This window comes from Cupressus sempervirens, chromosome 3 (assembly GCF_028749045.1).
Source record: "Cupressus sempervirens isolate cs-2001-9-10 chromosome 3, ASM2874904v1, whole genome shotgun sequence".
Lineage (NCBI taxonomy): Eukaryota > Viridiplantae > Streptophyta > Pinopsida > Cupressales > Cupressaceae > Cupressus > Cupressus sempervirens.
This window is the reverse complement of record NC_143120.1, coordinates 785332936-785353220: the sequence shown is the minus strand read 5'-3', so window position 1 is coordinate 785353220 and position 20285 is coordinate 785332936. Positions and strand designations below refer to the sequence as shown.

At 36.7% G+C, this 20285-nt stretch overlaps 1 long non-coding RNA gene across 1 annotated transcript in view; it reads right to left on the bottom strand.

The window, feature by feature from the left end:
- Positions 1-18189: 18189 nt before the first annotated feature.
- Positions 18190-20285, bottom strand: part of LOC149569144 (uncharacterized) — a 2192-nt gene continuing 96 nt past the window's right edge. The window contains exons 1-6 of the long non-coding RNA XR_016361724.1: positions 19250-20285; positions 19106-19167; positions 18932-19012; positions 18745-18831; positions 18552-18662; positions 18190-18412 (exon numbers count right to left, since the gene is read on the bottom strand). The exon at positions 19250-20285 is cut by the window's right edge and continues 96 nt beyond it. This is a non-coding gene — a long non-coding RNA (uncharacterized LOC149569144). The remainder of the gene's footprint in view (positions 18413-18551; positions 18663-18744; positions 18832-18931; positions 19013-19105; positions 19168-19249) is intronic.

Here is a 20285-nt window from a genome sequence, read left to right as displayed (position 1 = left end):
CATTCTTTAAGATCCCTTAATGTTGAATCACACACATGAATCCATCTAGTACAACATCCTCATGAAATGATAAGTCTAATGTTTACACATTACATTTCAAATACTTAATCATCCACTATACATGTCACAGGGTATGACAAGCCCAAAAATATACATACATAGAATAAGGTACATCATCCTATTCTAATCCATGATACATAAAAGTAGAGATAATCACATGATACAACATCATAGAAAACATATACATCCATCATAAAGATCAAACATAATTAACTAAGTGCACGGTTCCTCCCAACCGTCAACAGCATCATTAGACCATTGTAGATCCTAGCCATCCCTTTGTGCATAACATTCCAAATCACCGAAGAGATCATCGGTATTACATAGTAGGAATTTCACTCCTAATATATACAACATCATATGTAGAAAGTAATCTAACATGCAAATAAAAGCATAAGATAACATCATCTAACATATCCTAATCATCAATGAAAAAGGATACATATCCACCATCATGAAGGACGCATCAGCCACGATGTCTCAATGAATCTCAAAATGATAAGAGTGGAAAATACACTACCACCCAACCACGTGGTACCTAAGTGGTCCACTCCCACCGTGCTGAGGAGATAATCTCAAGTCCCAAATAGGCTATCAAAATCACATAACACATATCTCTATAAGTCCATGAATCCTAAAAATATACTGACTCAAAGGTTCCAAATACAAAATCTAACATCTAATCCCAGAGGCACACAATGACATGTAGGAACCTACTATGCAAGCGGGAAAGTGTCATCGCAATTATCACGTACAAGTTACCCTAGCAGTTAGCTAAACTCCACGAGTCCATACTGATTTCATGCGGCCACTAGTATCCTCTCATACTGACGAGGCATACTACGGAATGCAAGGTCGCAACCATGTGTCTCACTACTCCCATCCTAGCCTATACAAGCACTCAAGGCATGGGCGAGAACAAAACACTTATCTTTTTAGGTTCATTCAATTAGTATTAGGTGTGAATGTTATCACTTAATAATCCAACTTACAATGAGTTACCCTGGTAGCCTCTTAGGGCCTCGGCCCCCATTGCAAGCCACTTCCCGTCACTACATGTAGATATCCTACCCTAATGCTCATGGACTCATAAATCTCAAAATTCACAAAAGATAATCCATAAAATCATCAAATATGCATAAAAGCATCAAATCTCCATGAGCTAACAACCATAGAAAATCATGAACACAACAGCTCTCTATTGGCAACATAAGTATCACTGATAATCAAATATCCAATGGTTCTCAATAACCAAAATATATATATATCTCAACCATACTGATCGAAGACTCCAAAAATGGTTGAGTCAACATGTCACAATATGACATCATCAAAATAAATCCACATTTCAGTCCCATCATGGAAACTAGAAAAATAACCAAGGATAACTGATCGATGACCAAAATAATGGTTAAGTCAAGTGTCTCATACATAAGAATCTCAACTATAACAATCAGTAATCGCAATCAATACATAGAGCATTCCATCATATAACCATGGTTGGGTTTAGAAAGATCAAAATTAAAAACATCATCATGTCACCACAATCACATAAACCTCAAGCCTCTGGTAGACATCCTATATTGGTCAACACTAGTCAACCCAAAACCCAAAACAATAGCATAAAGAATACACAATGCAAACACATGTTTTGGTTTTACAACTTGAGTTTAATTGTAGAGTTCTCAGTTTAAGTTTCCAAATCTGAAGAATGAATTTGAAGGAACATTTATATATGAATACAAATCCATTCTTTAATCATAATTTCAATCCAAACGTCCCCCTTCCAAATCCATTTTTGATAAAACAATTGATTTTAATCATGAGCCCTTGATATATACCAATTAACAAATTCATAATTATAAAACATATAATTATATTTAAATATTATATACATACTTATAAATATATATATTTATTAAAATATATACATATAAATACATATATGAATATATAAATTATTTATCATTTAACAAAATCGATTTAAACAAATTCAATTAATGCCAAATCAAATATGGCAAACATGTTTTTAAAAAAAACAACACACACATTATTAATATAACTGCCGGTACGCAGGACCCTGTGGTTGCAGGGCCTGGGATGTCAGTGGTACTGCGTACCACTACCATCACAGTACCTGCGACGAGGTGCGCTGTGCCCGCAGTGGGGTGCGGGTCTCGTCCCACCCCGACTCAATGCTTAAACATGTTTATTCTTTTAACAATTGCTACGTGATTTTCATTTGTGAAAAACGTTTATTAAAAACATTTCCGCCCATGGGTATCTTATCCGATTTTTTTTAACAAGATATATATATATATATATATATATACATATATATATATATATATATATATATATGTATGTATATATATATATATATATTATATACATATGTATGTATATATATATATATATATATATATATATGTATATATATATATATATGTATATATGTATATATATATATATATATGTACATATATACATATATATATATATATATATATGTATGTATATATATATATATATATTATATACATATGTATGTATATATATATATATATATATACATATATATATATATATATATATATATATATATAAAGGTATATATATGTATGTATGTATGTATGTATGTATGTATGTGTGTGTGTGTGTGTGTGTGTGTGTGTGTGTGTATATATATATAATTGCATATATATATATATATATATATATATATATATATGTATGTATGTATAATCAAATTGACAATATATGAATACAAACTTCAATTTTCAGAATTCCTCCATAGACTTTTAATCTCCAAAAATTTCCAATAATTAATCTAATGGGTTTGATTATAAATTTCAACCCTAGTCCCGTGTTTTTTTTCTAGATCCATGCATATAAAAACTCTCAAATAAATTAATGTACCCATATGCACAATAAATTATGAAATTCTTCAGAAGACATATGGAAGACACAAAGAAGACAAGAAATGCATGATGCAGAAATAGCATAAGTAAAAACACAAGAATCTACCCAAATTCTGATGCTAAATTGCTCTTCCTTAGAAAACCCACAGAGCAAGCTCCCTTCTTCAAAATTCTCGAATCCTCCAATGCTCCAATTGCACTCCAAACGCTATGAGTAAGCTTCTAGGAATGCCTGAATATAAAGAGCTTTCAGGAAACATCTAGAATGCTTCTAGAAATAGCTAGAAGGTGTCACCAACTAAGCATGAGTCTTTTCTAACCTTCAAGATGAGCCATAGGGTTGTAGACACCATGTGCTTAATTGATGCACTAACCCTTCTGTTGTTGACACATGAGAAATAGAGAAGTGCATTAATTCCCATGCAAGCTTATAACTCCAATTCACTTTTTATATAATTTCTATTTAAATATTTATAACTTTCATTTTAACTTTATAACTTTTATTATTATTATTTATTTATTACCTTATTATTATTTTATTATTATTATTGATTTTAATTTCTAATTTTCTTTTAATTCTTTTTCCTCAATAATTCACATTTAATTTATTACAATCATAATATCAAATAACATGATATTTTATATTGATTTTCTCAAATAATTAATTTATTAATTAAATCCATTTATTAAGACTTAATTAATAGAAAATTCACCATAGACCTCCAAGATAAAATATGAAAACCCATCATAGAGCAAATCACTCAAAATCAGTCTAAAGGGTTAAAAATCACGAATTATGTCATCTGACACATTCAGTGGGTAAAATATCCTGATACTAGTCCTACCTCACTAGGACAATTGGCTTAAAGGTTTGGGATTTGGACTTGAGAATTTATCTCCCTTCTCTTATCATTGAGATAGTATAATAGGGTACGCTCATCCTGGCAATTCAGGGAAGTCGATACCCGGTACCTACAACCTACAGAAAAACCATGCATGTACATACAATAAATATAATGCTAAGCTAAACAGACAATGGCAGGAAGTGGTGCATTGTGTAGATCCTGACTAAGCAAGTGACTACGACTCCCTTCCTTAACCACATCAAAAATGCTATACAATATGAAAACATGCACACCATACACATGCAAGTATGGGGTAAGTATCCATGATAAAACACATAAGATAATAAACCATCCATCTAATCATCAATAATAACTAAAAACAATATAATGATTATTATGTATGCATGAAATGTAAAGTCTAAATGATCTCATTATATAACCACTGAATCCATAACATAATGTCTGATAGTCTCAAAACAATACCACTAATCCATCAACATAAGACTAGTCTATCATAGTCTGATGATAATAACAATGTCTTGAAAAGATGTGAATGAGGGTAGGCACTACATCCACCCCCCCTTGGTTTAGGCTTACTCCTGGAAGCCTACAAACAAGTAGGGATATAACTCCCTAAATCTAACTGCATCCTCCCAAGTAGCTGAAGAATCATCAGTAGGGTCCCATTGGACCCTTACTTGCTCGATGGTTCGACCCCTGAGGGTCAAATCCCGCTGCTCCAAATATGAATAGGCTCCAAAGCTAGCTACCCATCCTCTACCTACAATTGATTCCAATCAAGAACGTGTACAATATCAGGTATATACTATCGAAGCACTGAAACATGGAAAACATCATGAATGCGAGCTAGGCTGGGCAGTAGAGCAAGACGGTAAGCAACCGGGCCAATCCTCTCCAAAATCTTGAACAGTCCCACAAAGCGAGGTGCTAGTTTAGAACCCTTTCCATATCAGATCAGACTCTTTCGTGGTCGCACTCTCAAGAAAACCTTATCACCCACAGCAAACTGCTTATCAATCCTATGAGCATCGGCATACTTCTTCTGCCTATCTTGTGCTGTAGTCAAATGCTCACGGATATGCACTACCTATTGCTCCATATCATGAAGCATCTCAGGACCCAACAGGATGCGATCCTCAAGGCTATCCCAACTCAATGGTGTATGACAAGGACATCCATATAATGCTTGAAATGGTGTCATACCAATAGGACTATGATACCCATTGTTGTAAGAAAACTCCACTAAGTAGAGATAATCCTCCCAATGTGTCTTCCTATCCATCACATACATCCGTAACATATCCTCCAAAACTTGATTCACCCTCTCTGTCTGACCATCAGTCTCTGGATGATATGCTGAATTGAAGTTTAACTACACTCCAATCTCATGCCGCAGCGATGTCCAAAATGCAGATGTGAATACAGGATCCCTATCAGAAATGATCTTTCTAGGAATACCATGTAATCTCACAATATCACACATAAAGACATTAGCTACAGAAGCTATTGTGTAGGAAGACCTAATCGGTGAAAAATGTGCCACCTTAGTCAATCGATCAATGGTGACCATGATAGCATCATGACGCCGAACTATCATAGGTAATCCCACAATAAAATCCATGGAGATGATATCCCACTTCCAAGAAGGAATGAGATTAGGCTGCAAAAGTCCAGCCGGGTGCTGATGTTCTGCCTTAACTCTTTGACGCTCAAGGCACCTAGCCACAAAATTAGCAATATCTCGCTTCATTCCAGACCAAAAGAACAAACGTCTCAAATCAGCATGCATCTTCTTGACACCTGGATGTGCTGAGTAAGGTGTACAATGTGCTTCTGCCAGTATGAAGGTGCAAAGCTCATCTGAAAATGGCACATAAATCCTCCCCAAATGTCTCAAAAGACCATCTAACTCTTGAACATAAACTGCAAAATTACCTTCCAAAGATCTTCCTGAATCAATCTCTCTACACACTTCCTGATACTAGGAATCCGTAGTAAGTGCCTGAAGAATCTAACTCCTCAAATCCACACTAAGAGTCATCGATGATAACACATGTCTCCTGCGACTCAAAGCATCTGCCACCATATTCTCCTTACCTTGAATGTACTTAACCTCAAAATCATAGTCGCATAGAAACTCCATCCATCGCCTTTGGCGAGCATTCAAATTAGGCTGAGTAAAAATGTACTAAAGACTACAATGATCGCTATGTAGCTCAAACCTGTGCCCCAACAAGAAAAGTCTCCACCTTGTCAAAGCATGAACTACTGCTGCTAACTCAAGATCATGTGTAGGATAATTTAACTCATGATCCTTGAGCTTGCGTGATTCATACGCAATCACCTGTCCATTCTGCATCAACACTACCCCAATCCCTTCAAGAGAAGCATCTGTACATACCATGAAATCACCTTTCGAATTAGGTACAGCTAGTATTGGTGCATTGGTCGAAAGCTCCTTGAGCTTCTGGAAAGCTTCCTCACATTTCTCAGTCCATACGAACTCCTTTCCTTTCCTTTGAAGAGAAGTGATAGGATGTGTTATCCTAGAGAAGTTTTGGACAAATCTACAATAATAACCAGCTAAACCCATGAAACTATGAATCTCTGACACATTAGTCAGTGTCGGCCAATCTATTATCGCTTGAATCTTTGCAGGATCCACTGAAATACCATCACTTGAAATAACATGCCCTAAATACTGAATCTTTGATTTAAAGAAATCACACTTAGCTACATTAGCATAAAGCTGATTGTCCCTTAAACACTACAATACCAACCATAGGTGTTCCTCATGCTCCTTCTGAGTCTTAGAATATATCAATATGTCATTAAGAAACATGAGTACAAACCTGTCCAAATAAGATCGGAACACACCATTCATCAAACTCATGAAAATCGATGGAGCATTAGTCAATCCAAAAGGTACCACTGTGAACTCATAATGCCCATAACAAGTTCAAAAAGCAGTCTTGTGAATATTTGCTTCCTTTATGCGAAGCTGGTGGTATCTTGACTTAAGATCAATCTTGGAGAATACTGTAGCTCCCTTGATCTGGTCAAATAAGTCGTCAATTCTAGGTAAAGGATACTTGTTCTTAATAGTCACCTTATTCAACTGTCTATAGTCAATACAAAGGTGCAAAGAACCGTCTTTCTTCTTCACAAAGAGCACTGGAGCTCCCCATGGTGATACACTAGGTCGAATGCTCCCTTTGGCCAGAAGTTCCTCTAGCTAAAGATGTAGCTCACCCAATTCTTGTGTCGTCATGTGATAAGGAGCTTTAGAGATAAGCTCCGCTGTAAGAATCAGATCAATACTAAAGTCAATATCCCTCTTTGGAGGCATGTCTGGAACCTCACTTGGAAAAACATCTGCATACTCCTACAAAATCGGATGATCTAAAGTCTCCTTCATGGAATCTTCCTCATCAAGATCATTTACCATAACAGAAAATATCTAACATCCCTTACAGAAACTTCGCTTCAATTGGATAGCAAAAATCATTCGCAGAGATATAGGCCTCGGTTTCCCAACTATTTGCACATCATTCCCTTGGTCATCTTGGCACATAATAATCTTCTTCCTACAATCTATACTGGCTCTATGAGATCCAAGCCAGTCCATGCCTAGAACCACATCATAGGAACCAAGGGGTATGACTCGAAGATCCACTGCCGTATCAAAGCTTCCTAAACTAAGCCCACACTTATGAACTACAGAATCTGTGGAGACCTTAATGCCTGAGGCTAGTTCCACTTGCCAACCACGATCTTGCTTCACCGCATCCAGTTACACTTAGAAACTATAGATGGTAAAATAAATGAATCTATAGCTCCTGAATCAAACAATACTAAAAGAGATATACCTCTAATAGCACTTGTGGTCTCAACCACTGTTCCTTGATGATCTGCCTGACGCTAATCTAATGCTGCAAAAACTCTATGACCTCTACCTGCATCACCAATTGTAGGCTCTGAAATGGTAGGTCTAGGTCCTGAAAACTGAGGTGCTCACTGAGGACACTAAGTTGCATAATGTCCAATCTGACCACATGAAAAACATTTCATATTTTTTCCGGAACCTCTTCCCATAGGTGGTACATTAGGTTGCTGGCGATAGTTCCTGCTCACAAAAGATTGGCTACTCTGAGCTGGCTGATTGGCTTGATTCTATTTATTGCATTGAGCATTGCAGTTGTTCTTAGTGTTAGAAACTTTGCCACCACCTTGAGCTTGAGAATTTGAGCCCTTCTATTGCTATGTCTGTTGAGACTGTTGCTAATACTGTTTCCCCTTAGAGAAAGAAAACTTCTTGTTACCACCTGAATTGCAGTTGCTTTTAGATCTTGATGCTGCTGGCGCTCCTACAAAACCAACTTGACCAAGGTTGACACTTTTCTCAACAAGGATAGCTCGATGCACTACATCCTTGAGGTTTTTTTACTCAAATACCTTAACTCCCCCAATAATACAGTTATTCAAACCCCTAATAAAATGTTGTGTCAACTGAGCTGAATTTTTGTTGAACCCTGAAGAAGGCATAAGCTCATAAAACTTATGCTCATACTCGATCACTGACAAAGTGTACTATCTGAGATTATGAAATTCATCAGCTCTTTGTTGTTTCCATTCCTCTGGTAGGAATCGTTCATGAAAACTCTCTAGGAATAACTCCCATGTAACACTGCTCGTACCAATTCCCAACTTCTTCTCCTCAATCATCCACCAAGTGGCCCCAAAATTCTCTAGATTAGTGATCGCAAACCTTGCCTTAACATTGTTGTCGAACTCCTGCATGGCAAAAATCCTGTCGAGAGAAATAAGCCACTGTTCGACCACATAACCAGAACATTGCCCATTGAAAGGCTTAACCTTGGATCTTGAAAGATCCTTCATCTGAGTGGACACAATGGACCTCTTACGTTCCTTCCGAGGACTTCTAGATTTGGGTCTATGCTCTTGTTCTGTCTGATGCACTTTAGGTTGTTCTTGGATAGGAGGTAGATCTTCTAGAATAGTCTGCATCATTTGTCTCAAACTGACCTCTTCAGACTCAGCTTGGTCCTCTCTACAGCTCTCTTCCTGCTACCTACTAGAGTGCTCTTCCCTGCTCTCTAAATGAGCTGATCCCTCATGGGCAGACTCATGGACACTGATAGTTCTGCCACATCCACAACCTCTACCAAAGCCTCTACCATGGCCTCTAATAGAAGACCTAGTCCCAGATACCATCCTACAATAGTACAAGGTACTAAGTTCAGTTCTATGTTTAGGTTTAAGTAAAATTTCCCGTTTTGAAGCTAAGTGTTGAAGTATGAAAAATACTCAAGTAACAGTTTGAGTCCTATTTTCTTTCAGTTCACCTAGATCAAGTTTGGAAAGATACACTTAATAGTTCAAAGTTCTAGTTGTTCCAAAATACCCAGAGCTCCCAATGTAGAAACTCGGGCTTTGATGCCAAATGTAATGCCCCACCAAGGGATCCAAAGAATTAACCTAGAATTTCACTAAGTTTAGAAACAAATTTTATTTTCATGAAATTAAACATCACATATAACTTATGCACAATAACAGAAGCAATAGCAATGTCCATCTGAAATTAAACATAACATAAATAACAGATTACATTCTTTAACATCCCTTAACATTGAATCACACACATGAATCCATCTAGTACAACATCCTCATGAAATGATAAGTCCAATGTTTACACATTACATTTCAAATACTTAATCATCCACTGTACATGTCACAGGATATGACAAGCCCAAAAATATACATACATAGAATAAGGTACATCATCCTATTCTAATCCATGATACATAAAAGTAGAGATAATCACATGATACAACATCATAGAAAACATATACATCCATCATAAAGATCAAACATAATAAACTAAGTGCACGGTTCCTCCCAACCATCAATAGCATCATTAGACCATCATGGATCCTAGCCATCCCTCCAATCGTAACATTCCAAATCACCGAAGAGATCATCGGTATTACATAGTAGGAATGTCACTCCTAATATATACAACATCATATGTAGAAAGTAATCTAACATGCAAATAAAAGCATAAGATAACATCATCTAACATATGCTAATCACTAATGAAAAAGGATACATATCCACCATCATGAAGGATGCATCAGCCACGATGTCTCAATGAATCTCAAAATGATAAGAGAGGAAAATACACTACCATCCGACCACGTGGTACCTAAGTGGTCGACTCCCACCGTGCTGAGGAGATAATCTCAAGTCCCAAATAGGCTATCAAAATCACATAGCACATATCTCTATAAGTCCAGGAATCCTAAAAGTATACTAACTCAAAGGTTCCAAACACAAAATCTGACATCTAATCCCAGAGGCACAAAATGACATGTAGGAACCTACTATGCAAGCGGGAAAGTGTCATCGCAATTATCATGTACAAGTTACCCTGGCAATTAGCTAAACTCCACGGGTCCATATTGATTTCATGTGGCCACTAGTATCCTCTCATACTGATGAGCCATACTACGGAATGCAAGGTCGCAACCATGGGTCTCACTACTCCCATCGTAGCCTGTACAAGCACTCAAGGCATGGGTGAGAAAAAAACACTTATCTTTTTAGGTTCATTCAGTTAGTATTAGGTGTGAATGTTATCACTTAAAAATCCAACTTACAATGAGTTACCCTGGCAACCTCTTAGGGCCTCGGCCCCCATTGCAAGCCACTTCCCGTCACTACATGCAGATGTCCTACCCTAATGCTCATGGACTCATAAATCTCAAAATTCACAAAAGATAATCCATAAAATCATCAAATATACATAAAAGCATCAAATCTCCATGAGCTAACAACCATAGAAAATCATGAACACAATAGCTCTCTATTGGCAACTGAAGTATCATTGATAATCAAATATCCAATGGTTCTCAATAACCAAAAATATATATATATATATATATATATATATATATATATATATATATATATATATATATCAATCATACTGATCGAAGACTCCAAAAATGGTTGAGTCAACATGTCACAACATGACATCATCAAAATAAATCCACATTTCAGTCCCATCATGGCGACTAGAAAAATAACCAAGGATAACTAATCGATGACCAAAATAATGGTTAAGTCAAGTGTCTCATACATAAGAATCTCAACTATAACAATCAATAATCACAATCAATACATAGAGCATTCCATCACATAACCATGGTTGGGTTTAGAAAGATCGAAATTAAAAACATCATCATGTCACCACAATCACATAACCCCCAAGCCTCTGGTAGAGGTCCTATACTAGTCAGCACTAGTCAACCCAAAACCCAAAACAATAGCATAAAGAATACACAATGCAAACACATGTTTTGGTTTTACAACTTGAGTTTAATTGTAGAGATCTCAGTTTAAGTTTCCAAATATGAAGAATGAATTTGAAGGAACATTTATATATGAATACAAATCCATTCTTTAATCATAATTTCAATCCAAACGTCCCCCTTCCAAATCCATTTTTGATAAAACAATTAATTTTAATCATGAGCCCTTGATATATACCAATTAACAAATTCATAATTGAAAACATATAATTATATTTACATATTATATACATACTTTTATATATATATATATATATATATTAAAATATATACATATAAATACATATATGAATATATAAATTATTTATCATTTAACAAAATCGATTTAAACAAATTTGATTAATACCAAATCGAATATGGAAAACATTTTTTTTTAAAAAACAACACACACATTATTAATATAACCGCCGGTACGTAGGACCTTGTGGTTGCAGGGCCTACAGCATCAATGGTACTGTGTACCACTGCCTTCGCAGTACCTACGATGAGGTACGCTGCGTTCGCAGTGGGGTGCGGGTCTCGTCCCACCCCGACCCAATGCTTAAACATGTTTATTCTTTAAACAATCACTACGTGATTTTCATTTGCGAAAAACGTTTATTAAAAAAATTTCTGCCCACAGGTATGTTATCCGATTCTTTTAACAACATATCTATATATATATATATATATATATATATATATATATATATATATATTATACATATGTATGTATGTATATATATATATATATAAATATATACAGAATTAAAATATCACAGCATATGAGCGTATATATATATATATATAATTGCATATATATATGTATGTATGTATAAACAAATTGACAATATATGAATACAAACTTCAATTTTTAGAATTCCTCCATAGACTTTTAATCTCCAAAAATTTCCAATAATTAATCTAATGGGTTTGATTATAAATTTCAACCCTAGTCTCGTGTTTTTTTTTTAGATCCATGCATATAAAAACTCTCAAATAAATTAATCTACCCATATGCACAATAAATTATGAAATTCTTCAGAAGACATATGGAAGACATGAAGAAGACAGGAAATGCATGATGCGAAAATAGCATAAGTAAAAACACAAGTATCTACCCGAATTCTGATGCTAAATTGCTCTTCCTCATAAAACCTGCAGAGCAAGCTCCCTTCTTTAGAATTCTCGAATCCTCCAATGCTCCAATTGCACTCCAAATGCTATGAGTAAGCTTCTAGGAATGCCTAAATATAAAGAGCTTTCAGGAAACATCTAGAATGCTTCTAGAAACAACTAGAAGGTGTCACCAACTAAGCATGGGTCTTTTCCAACCTTCAAGATGAGACATAGGGTTGTAGACACCATGTGCTTAATTGATGCACTAACCCCCGTGTTGTTGACACATGAGAAATAGAGAAGTGCGTTAATTCCCATGGAAACTTATAACTCCAATTCACTTTTTATATAATTTCTATTTAAATATTTATAACTTTCATTTTAACTTTATAACTTTTATTATTATTATTTATTTATTACTTTATTATTATTTTATTATTATTATTAATTTTAATTTCTAATTTTCTTTTAATTCTTTTTCCTCAATAATTCACATTTAATTTATTATAATCATAATATCAAATAACATGATATTTTATATTAATTTTCTCAAATAATTAATTTATTAATTAAATCCATTTATTAAGACTTAATTAATAGAAAATTCACCATAGACCTCCAAGATAAAATATGAAAACCCATCATAGAGCAAATCACTCAAAATCAGTCTAAAGGGTTAAAAATCACGAATTATGTCATCTGACACATTCAGTGGGTAAAATATCCTGATACTAGTCCTACCTCACTAGGACAATTGGCTTAAAGGTTTGGGATTTGGACTTGAGAATTTATCTCCCTTCTCTTATCATTGAGATAGTATAATAGGGTACGCTCATCCTGGCAATTCAGGAAAGTCGATACCCGGTACCTGTAACCTGCAAAAAAACCATGCATGTACATACAATATATATAATGCTAAGCTAAAGAGACAATGGCAGGAAGTGGTGCATCACGTAGATCCCGACTAAGTAGGTGACTACGACTCCCTTCCTTAACCACATCAAAAACGCCATACAATATGAAAACATGCACACCATACACATGCAAGTATGGGGTAAGTATTCAGGATAAAACACATAAGATAATAAACCATCCATCTAATCATCAATAATAATTGAAAACAATATAATGATTATTATGTATGCATGAAATGTAAAGTCTAAATGATCTCATCATATAACCACTGAATCCATAACATAATGTCTGATAGTCTCAGAAAAATACCACTAATCCATCAACATAAGACTAGTCTATCATAGTCTGATGATAATAACAATGTCCAGAAAAGATGTGAATGAGGGTAGGCACTACACTAGGATTTTGTAGAGTCCATTTGCAATAAAACTTGTCTTAGCACAAAAATTGTAAAAATTGCAAAAAGTTGCTTAACAACTTTTGCAATTTTCTTATCAACTTTTCAAAATCTAACTCCTAACGGGTAGAATTGTTCAAATCATCAGTTCCATTAGCTTCAGGTGGGTGGGTGAACCCTAGTGACACCCTTTTTTTGGCCACATAGACCATCCATCGTCCATAGCCACCCCATACTGAGGAGTCTCCAAGGTGCTCTAAGTGCATTTCGAGGTCGATCTTCCAAGGGTCATAACTCAGAGCTTGTGAGGGCTATCAATGAACTATTGAATGCTACAAGATGGTGATGCTGAGGCCTAAAATAACCTATCTCATTTTTGAGAGATCACATTCCATTTGGATTCGGCATAGCAATCTCTCTCGATGCCAAAGCTCGCAATGTGCCTCAATTCATAGGTGCACCAGAGTGTAACTTTGAAACTGCTAATCTTGGCATCGAATCATCAGCTCCATTAGCTCCAGGTGAGGGGGTGAACCCTATGACACCCTTGTTCTAGGCATGGAGACCATCTATCATCTACAACCACCCCGTACCAAGGAGTCTCCAAGGTGCTCTAAGTGCGTTTTGAGATTGATCTTCCGAGGGTCATAACTTAGAGAATGTGAGGGCTATTGATGAACTATCAAATGCTAAAATATGGTGATGCTAAAGCCTCAAATAACCTATCTCATTTTCAAAGATCACATTCTATTTCGATTTGGCACAACGATCTCGCTTGATGCCAAAACTCACAGTGTGCCTCAGTTCATAGGTGCACCAGAGCATAACTTTGAAACCACTGATCTTCGCATTGAATCATTAGTACCATTAGCTCTAGGTGGGCGGGTGAACCCTAGTGACACCCTTTTTCTAGCCACAAAGACCATCCATCATCTGCGGCCACCCCGTACCGAGGAGTCTCCAAAGTTCTTTAAGTGCATTTCGAGGTCAATCTTCTGAGGGTCATAACTCAAAGCTCGTGAGGGCTATCGATGAACTATAGAATGCTATTGGATAGTGATGATAAGGCCTAAAATAACCTATCTCATTTTTGAGAGATCACATTTTGTTTGGATTTGGCACAACAATCTTGCTCCATGCCAAAACTCGCAGTATGCCTCAGTTCATAGGTGCATCAAAGCGTAACTTTGAAACCGTTGATCTTGGCATTGAATCATTAGTGCCATTAGCTCTAGGTGGGTGGGTAAACCCTAATAAAACCCTTGTTTTGGCCACGGAGACCATCCATCATTCGCGGCCACCCTGTACCAAGGAGTCTCCAAGGTGCTATAAATATGTTTCAAGGTTGATGTTTTGAGGGTCATAACTCAGACCTCATGAGGGATATCGATGAACTATCAAATGCTACAGGATGGTGATGTTGAGGCCTAAAATAACCTATCTTATTTTTAAGAGATCACATTTTGTTTGGATTCGGCATAGTGATCTTGCTCAATGCCAAAACTCGTAGTGTGCCTCAGTTCATAAGTGCACCACAGCATAACTTTGAAATCGCTAATCTTGGCATCAAATCGTCAACGCCATTAGCTTCAAGAGATGGGGTGAACTCTAGTGTCACCCTTTTTCTGGCCACAGAGACCATCCATCGTCTGCAGCCACCTCGTACCAAGGAGTCTCCAAGGTGCTCTAAGTGCATTTCGAGGTTGATCTTTCGAGGGTTATAACTCGAAGCTCATTAGGGCTATCGATGAACTATCAAATGCTATAGTACGGTGATGCTAAGGCCTAAAATAACATATCTCATTTTTTAGATATCACATTCTATCTAGATTTGGCACAGCAATCTTGCTTGATGCCAAAACTCATAGTGTGCCTCAGTTCATAGGTGCATCAGAGTGTAACTTTGAAACTGCTAATCTTGGCATCAAATTGTCAGCACCATTAGCTCCAGGTGGGTGGGTGAACCCTAGTCACACCCTTTTTCTAACCACAGAGACCATCCATCATCTGTGGCCACCCTGTACTGAGGAGTCTCCAAGGTGCTATAAGTGTGTTTTGAGGTCCATCTTTCGAGGGTCATAACTCGGAGCTCGTGAGGGCTATCGATGAACTATTGAATGCTATAGGACGGTTATGTTGAGGCCTAAAATAACCTATCTCATTTTTGAGAGATCACATTCTGTTTGGATTCGGCACAGCGATCTCGCTCGACGCCAAATCTCGCAGTGTGCCTTAGTTCATAGGTGCACCAGAGCATAACTTTGATACTGCTAATCTTGGCATCAAATTGTTAGTACCATTAGCTTTGTGTGAGTGGGTGAACCCTAGTGACACCCTTGTTTTGACCACAAAGACCATCCATCTTTCGCGGCCACCCCATACCAAGGAGTCTCCAAGGTGCTCTAAGTGTGTTTCGAAGTCAATCTTCCGAGGGTCATAACTTGGAGCTCGTGAGGGCTACCGATGAACTATTGAATGCTAAGGACGATGACGTTGAGGCTTAAAATAACCTATCTCATTTTTGAGAGATCACATTCTATTTGGATTCGGCACAGCAATCTCGCTTGACGCCAAAACTCGTTGTATGCCTCAATTCATAGGTGCACCACAGCGTAACTTTGAAACCACTGATCTTGGCATTGAATCATCAGTGCCATTAGCTCTGAGTGGGTGGGTGAACCCTAGTGACACCCTTGTTCTAGCCATAAAGACCATCCATCGTTTGCGGCCACCCCGTACCAAGGAGTCTCCAAGGTGCTATAAGTGTGTTTCAAGGTTGATCTTTCAAGGGTCATAATTCGGAGCTTGTGAGGGCTATAGATGAACTATAAAATGTTACAAGACAATGATGCTGAGATCTAAAATAACCTATCTCATTTTTGAGAGATCACATTCCGTTTGGATTTTGCACAACGATCTCATTTGATGCCAAAACTCGTAGTGTGCCTCAGTTCATAGGTGCACCACAACATAACTTTGAAATCGTTGATCTTGGAATTGAATTTTTAGTGCCATTAGCTTTAAGTGGGTGGGTGAACCCTAGTCACAACCTTGTTCCAGGCACGAAGACCATCCATCTTCTGCGGCCACCACATACCGAGGAGTCTCCAAGGTGCTCTAAGTATGTTTCGAGGTCAATCTTCCGAGGGTCATAACTTGGAGCTCGTGAGGGCTATCGATGAACTATTGAATGCTACAAGACGATGATGCTAATACCTAAAATAACCTATCTCATTTTCTAGAGATCACATTCCATTTGGATTCGGCACGATGATCTTGCTCAATGTCAAAACTCACAGTGTGCCTCAATTCATAGGTGCACCACAGCATAACTTTGAAACCGTTGATCTTGGCATCGAATCGTCAGCATCATTAGCTCCAAGTGGGTGGGTGAACCCTAGTCACACTCTTGTTCTAGCCATAGAGACCATCCATCATCCATGGCCACCTCATACTGAGGAGTCTCCTAGGTGCTCTAAGTGTCTTTCAAGGTCGATCTTCTAAGGGTCATAACTCAAAGTTCATGAGGGTTATCGATGAATTGTCAAATGTTATAGGACGGTGATGTTGAGATCTAAAATAAACTATCTCATTTTTGAGAGATCACATTCTGTTTGGATTCGGCACAACAATCTCGCTCAATGCCAAAACTCGCAGTGTGCCTTAGTTCATAGGTGCACCACAACGTAACTTTGAAACCGTTGATCTTGGCATCGAATTGTCAGCACCATTAGCTCCAGATGGGCAGGTGAACCTTAGTGACACCCTTGTTCTAGCCACAGAGACCATCAATCATCCACGGCCACCCCGTACTGAGGAGTGTCCAAGGTACTCTAAGTGTATTTTGAGGTCAATCTTCCAAGGGTCATAACTCGGAGCTTGTGAGGGCTATCAATGAACTATTGAATGCTACATGATGGTGATGTTGAGGCCTAAAATAACTCAAAGCTCATGAGGGCTATCAATAAACCATCCAATCAAGTCTCTTAAGTTGAGATATTTTGAGTTTATGTTGAAATTGAAAAGTTGTAGTATGAGGATAGTAACAAAGTGAAGTGCTAGTTATCAAAGATTATGAATCTATGAATGACTTGGTGGTTGAGAATAGAATCCATGGTTGAGGAGTTGATTCCTTAATTGTGTTGAGATTAGATTTGAAGCCAAGAGTTAGTTTAAAATTTGAAGGTGGAGTTTAAAATCAGATTTGGGGTTATCTAAACCTTGTGTAGGAGGTTAACAAGTGTGTTTATGTCATGATAGCACTTCAAATTATACATTGCATCCAAATTTGATAATAAAGGTTGTTAAAATGTTATTAAAAATTTATTTTATTTGAATCGAATATAACTAACATAATCAAAATTAATGATATTCAATAAAGATGAACAATACACATGATCCACGATAAATTGAACAATACTAGATACTAAATTAATATGTATATCATTGTGCACATAAATGACAAAAATATATATCAAAATACATGTACATCCATAGACAAAATTTTACACAAATATATATCAAAGATCATGTATCCATAGACAAAGTACTCAAATATATATAAAAATAGATAGATCCATATACAAAATGTGGCTGATCATGCCATTAGAATGTGTATAATATCAATGTTTATGTATAAAATGTGGCATATACCATCTCAAAATGTCTCATGATGCATCGTACAACAACTATACTATCTTAGGGTGCTAGTGGATGATCAAAATGTAGCCTCTTCACTGCACTAGGTGGATAAGATGCCTCCTACATAAACAAAAAAGGAAAACCCAAAGTTAGACTACTAAATTTATATGATTCTTTGTATCTAACATTGAATTACTCAAATGCATAATGATATTTTTTGTAATGAAGATTTATACTATCAAAATTTCACAATAAATACCTCTCCTATCGACCTGCTACACCAATTACGAGTCCTCTCATATGCACTCGGCAATGCTTGTACCTCATTGATTGTGGGTTGTATATGTTCAAATATGTTTGTCAAATGAATCTACAATTTAAACTATAACATTATAATTCATAGCATGCTAAATTTATAACATCTTTAATCATGAATTCAAACTACAACTTACTATTGTAGGTTCCTCCTCAGGAGAGAGTGGTCGCATCATCAAATCTACATAACTCTCCCATTGGACCTCATGTGCATTAGGAGTCTCCTATGAGATACAAAATAGTAGTTGTTAATATCACGAAAATCAGTTTTGAATTTATTTATGAAGATAAGAAAAATAAAAAATAAATGATACTTATACATACAATGGGGCTCTCAATGCGAATGGAAATCCCTCATGGTCTACGACGTGAAATCTGTACAGGCTCATTGCTAGTAGCCATGCCCTATATACAATAAAGAATGTAATTAAATGAGATTACCACAAACATTTTACAAGAATGCATCGATATTTAATCAAATAGAAAGCACCGAATTACCTTTCCTTTGTAAATGTGTGTTGGCTCACCCCCCACACTTTTCCCCCCAGGACAGGTGGTACCTACAAGATAAAAGAAAGATTAGCAACCATATATGGTACAATATCAAATAGAAAAAAAAAATGTGAACACAACATAATGTACCATAGATGTCTCAAGGCCAAATGAAATGGCTGAGAGCATGGCATCATCAATCTGTCTGAGCTTCTCCTTGATCAAAACATGAATGAAGATCACATACATGTAAAAGTTAGTATGGCTTAAAAATTAAAATTACTCTATTATAAAAATTAACTTAAAATCACATATGTCATAACAAAAAAAAGTATACACGTACCGACATGAAGGAGTCCATGTCTCTACATTGCCCTCCTCTCTCGCATCAGGGTTTGTAGCCCCTGTGCATGTGTCTGGTGTATCCTCGTCTAATACAAAAGGATACTCAAGAAGATAAGCTATGGGACCCAGGAAAATATTCTTGCACGTAATGCAAGTGTGAGGCATACAAATGTGTGATGAGCTAGTCAATGATGAACTGGCACTAGCATCATCAACACAAGGAGGCAGGACTGACCTAGCCTAAATATCATTAGGCTACTCAGCCTATGAATGACTCTGATGGTCTGAGAGCTAGCCTCTACCATAATATCTGGATGCTACACTCAAGTAGTGGGGGGAACAAAAGTGCCAGCTTTCTTCTGCTAGGAAGAGGGTCTATCCTAACGAGCTCCTAGTCCTAAGCCCATGTTGGGCTTCATGCTCCAATAGTTCACTTTAAGTTTCAACACAAACTCTACATATAATTTTCTAAGGAAATAAAATGGTATGTCTAAATTTCCATGTGGAGGGATTTCAAAAACCATCCACTGATGATCCCAAATGTTTGCACATATGGCATCATTTGTGCACCATTTAATCGATAGTTTGGATTTTTTTGGGTCAATTGGTAAACCTATTTTCAGGTTTGCAAAAAGGCTAGCCAAAACCTCTTTGGTTATATTGAGGGCCACAACCTCATCATAGTCCAAACCATCATCAAACATCTTATGCATTTCATCACACCAATGAAGAGCGACATTTTGTTGGTTCATAAGGGTTTCAATGTTATCCACTATGGTGTTTAAAATGGATAAAATAGGAGCCAATGTAGGTACATTATTATATGTTCTATGCAAACCTC